This window comes from Drosophila novamexicana, unplaced genomic scaffold (assembly GCF_003285875.2).
Source record: "Drosophila novamexicana strain 15010-1031.04,08,12 unplaced genomic scaffold, DnovRS2.1 tig00000434-arrow-pilon, whole genome shotgun sequence".
Lineage (NCBI taxonomy): Eukaryota > Metazoa > Arthropoda > Insecta > Diptera > Drosophilidae > Drosophila > Drosophila novamexicana.
The window spans coordinates 3,986,633-3,990,805 of record NW_020824802.1 but is presented as its reverse complement, the minus strand read 5'-3'; the positions used below and the strand labels follow the sequence as shown (position 1 = coordinate 3,990,805).

The 4,173-nt window shown below is 47.2% G+C and overlaps 1 long non-coding RNA gene across 4 annotated transcripts; it reads right to left on the bottom strand.

Moving 5' to 3' along the window:
* Positions 1–2,760: 2,760 nt before the first annotated feature.
* LOC115760385 lies at positions 2,761–3,651 on the bottom strand. Of its 4 annotated transcripts, none has more exons than XR_004017626.1 (5): positions 3,614–3,651; positions 3,393–3,555; positions 3,277–3,320; positions 2,851–3,190; positions 2,761–2,793 (listed from the first exon to the last, which is right to left on the bottom strand). It is a non-coding gene; the product is annotated as an uncharacterized LOC115760385 (long non-coding RNA). The 4 variants fall into 4 exon arrangements; XR_004017627.1 differs by having other exon boundaries at positions 2,770–2,898; positions 2,978–3,190; XR_004017625.1 differs by having other exon boundaries at positions 2,770–3,190.
* Between the last annotated feature and the right edge of the window lie 522 nt (positions 3,652–4,173).

The window sequence follows — 4,173 nt, the reverse complement described above, 5'->3', positions numbered from 1 at the left end:
TCTTCTCGACCAAACTCAACAAGCACCAGATCAACTATTCAGTGACCGACCGTACGTGGAGATGATGCCGTTCACGGTAATCACCGATCATGCGAGCCTGCAGTGGCTTATGAGTCTCAAAGACTTGAGCGGGAGATTAGCCAGGTGGTCCCTAGAACTGCAAGCGTTCCCTTTCTCTATGCAATACCGCAAGGGAGCCGACAACGTCGTCGCACACACGTTGTCCCGAAGCGTGGAAGACCCCAGAGGATCTGTTGGGATTTCAGACCCCGGAATTCGAGAGCACCGAATATCGAGAGCTGATAAAATAGGTGATGAGCCAACAAGGGATCTTAGAGTGCAGGACGGACTTCTGTTCAAGAGGACCGTGAACGAGCGCTTGGAGGATGAGGTCGAGGGCACAAGCTGGAAGCTCTGGGTGTCGGAGTCGCTGACTGCAGGACTCATCCAACAAGCACACGCGGACGAGACGTCAGCTCATGGAGGCATGAGGAAAACGCTGCACGGGCTGCGCAGGAGATATTATCAGGGACTATGTACGGAAATGCGATACATGCAAGGAGACCAAGGCACAAAACTACCGGATGCAGGTCGGAATTGGGGAAGAAGTGCTCACCGACCGCCCCTTCCAGAAGCTATATATCGACTTCTTGGGGAAGTATCCGCGGTCGAAACGAGGGCATGCGTGGATATTCGTCGTTGTAGACCACTTCTAGAAATTTACCTTCCTGAAGGCCATGGAGGAAGCCACCGAGGCGGATGTCGTGAACTTCTTAGTGCATGAGGTGTTCTTCAAATTTGGCGTGCCGGAAGTGATCCATTCGGATAATGGACGACAATTCGTGTCGAAGTCGTTCGATGCGATGGTCCAGGCGTTTGGCATTACTCACCTGCGCACACCAGTGTATTCGCCTCAGAGCAACGCCGCCGAACGCGTGAGCCGCACAGTGCTGTCTGCAATTAGAACCTACCTGGGTCAGGATCATCGGGATTGGGACGCGTACCTACCAGAGGTGGAAGTGGCGATCCGGAATGCGGTCCACAGCGCTACGGGAGTGACTCCGTTCTTCGCGGTCTTTGGACAGCAGATGTACCTGAATGGTTCCAGTTACAAACTGGCCAGGAAGCTGAGATCATTGGCCGATCACAGTATTTCTGACCTTGACGCGAAGGACAGACTGGCTGTAATCCGAAGCCAAGTCAAGGACCACCTGCACACCGCATACGAGCGAAGTCGCCAACGATACGACCACCGCGCGCGCCAGCTCCATCTGGAACCGGGACAGGAAGTGTGGAGGCGCAACTTCGCACTAAGCAGCTTCGGCAAAGCCTTCAATGCCAAGTTCGCCCGGAAATTCTTGAAGAGCCGAGTCGTCCGAGCCGTGGGCACCAACGCCTACGAGCTCGAAGATCTCCAGGGACGCGTGCTAGGCGTCTTCCGCGCAAAAGATATACGAACATACTCGTAATTTGCTCACCTCCCTGCCAGGCAATGGCGCCGGCAGCGCCCGTCCTCCCTGTTTTTTTTTTTCTTTCGGGTCAGTGCGAAAATATAGATTACTTGTCGTGGGTGTGGCCTATGTTGGGCATCGTTATTAGCCGGTTGCGTCAATCCATGAAATGCGCACGCAGATTCCTTGTAACGGTCATTCATGTCATTACAATAACCTGCGTGGTGATGTTGCATTTGACGTTATCGGTTGTACCGAGAGTTTACTTAGTTAGTTGCGTGCGATATTATCGGCCACGCCAATATTTTTTCGTCATATGGTCACAGTATGCGGGGTGAAGCTGCGCCCACAGCGGAGCCCAAATTTTTGAAGGGTGGCAACGCCAGACTTGCGATCCACGACGCCAAAAGAGACGATTGCTATTGGCCGCCCGGTTCGCTCTTAAAGAGAATATAAATAGATTGGATCGCATGTCCTTGGATATGCCCTTGGTCGTCATTTGGGCCATTGACCCAAAAAAATGCAGCTGTGCAGATGTGCAGCAACGGTGCCCGCCTCGCCAATGTATGCGTGTGCCGAAATTCGGCACCGTTGATGTTGTTGCCCAAATGTAAAAGGAGTTCGATTTTGTCAGCGGTCCACAGCGGACGTACCGGTTCGTAGTTAAGGATTTTTGGATGTTGGATATTTTTTTTTGCCGGCCACGGAGCATGTGCTTAACCAATAAGAAAAAAATCAAGGGACATACATTTGTTCATGACGGGCTTTCTTTGTTATTTAATTGCGAAGATAATTCCTTATGTGCTAACGTATTGCAAAAGAAATAGTGCCCAAGAGCGATAATACGCGAAACAATAATACGCCCGAAACACACTGTCGTCATTTAAAACTACTATATATATAGCGGTACTCTATTAGAGCAGCCGCAGCCATTCTGTGGCACACCACGTTTGAATCCCGCGCCGGAGGACGCTGGCCATATCAACCCCGATATTCACGGGCCGGATTTTCAAAGCGCGGCCAAGCGTCGGCGCAACGCTGAAGGCGACGAGACGAGCCACCAACGACCGGACGCCAACAACGAAGAAGCGGCCACAGGCGAGACCACGCCCACATCCTCCGAGTGAGTCCGTTCCATTTTGCCCATCCTCGTTCGAGCCCTTGGCAGAGAAATGATAGAGACTCCTGACCGTACTCCCTGAAAAATAACAGATTTTGTTTGTCGTTAAATTTAGTTTTTTTTGTATTTATAAATCATATCTATACATACATAGGCACTTACGCCGAGTTTTACTTTAGAGTGCGAACGGTGAGGGAAACTCCAAAGGTGATGCATCAGCGCCTGTAAAAGATAAAAATTTAAAATTAACACTTGCGCGAACTATACTCACATACTTACCTAATTGGAATTACCCATTTCTATCACCCCTTACCACCCCAGAGAGCTCTTTAGGCGGGGTAAGGTAGAATTAAGCGATTTAATACAATTTATATCACCTGTTGCACGACTGATTATCGTGACATACCCAGTTTTACGTAGTTGTGTGGGCACATTGTTCCTAAATTGGCGCAACGATTGCCTCGAAATTGCCTCCGTGCGTGTTTTTTTTGCGGCGACTAGCAATATCTTTGTAGAATTTCGTGTTCTGTTCCATTTAGTGCTGTTAAAATAAAATAAAAGGAATTCTAGAAGATAAGAGAAAATGTAGAAATGTTCACGTGCATGAATACTAATTCATCTGAACGGAGACGTCGTGCAAATTAGAAGGAAATAAGAGAAATATTATTGCCAAAATTATAAGAATACACCAACCATTATACGCACCTGTGAAGTTAACCAAATATCCACTTGCATGAGATTCTAAATAGCTGCAAAGATAAATGCCATAAGCGATGATTATAATTGTTATACACTTTAAGAAAACGCAACCAATTATATACCGTATCTGATGAGGGAAATGTCCGGTTAAATTTTCTTCGTTGGGGAGAGTTGGCATAACAGCCGGCACAGGCTGATGGCCATCTAATGGACAAAATGTGGGAGACGAGTAGGTGATCGTCTCGTGGTTGGGCGGGTACGCTGGGTCCGGAACCGGGGCCCGATCTGGAAGAGTATGGTGGATTAATAGTGTTTTTCTGTTAATTTATATTGAGTGTCTCACCTTTGTTGTTTACATTTTCATAGTTGTTACAGTTGTTTATTTTGTTCATGAGTTAGAAGTTCCGATTTTTTTGACGTTATCGATTTGTGGTTCGTTTTGCATAGTGTTGTGTAAGTCTGTTTTGCTACAGACGTATAGCTTTGTTGTTATCGATTGTGCGGACTGCGGGCCAGGATGGGACTACACCCAGAGAAACCGATGAGCCAGCCGGCGCGGCCCACTGAGAAACAAGCAGTTCCGTAACAATGTGCTTAGCCCGGGAAAAAGTTGAAAAGCTTTCAAATAAATATACATTAATAACATTGTCAATATTTTTCTCTTTTTATCTGTCAGACATTGTAAAGAATTTTTTTTCAATATGCTTAGTGTCTCCGAAAGGCGGTATTTATAAACTCGAATTGTGATATTTCTTATACGACCAGATTGTTAATAGAAAAATATCAAAGAACAAGTAATATTACTCCAGCCTGGTTAGAGGATTCCCCGAACCTTCCTGAGCCAACCAAATGCACGTCGCCTTCCTAGCTCAATTCCCACCATAACTGAAAACTCATTTTAAA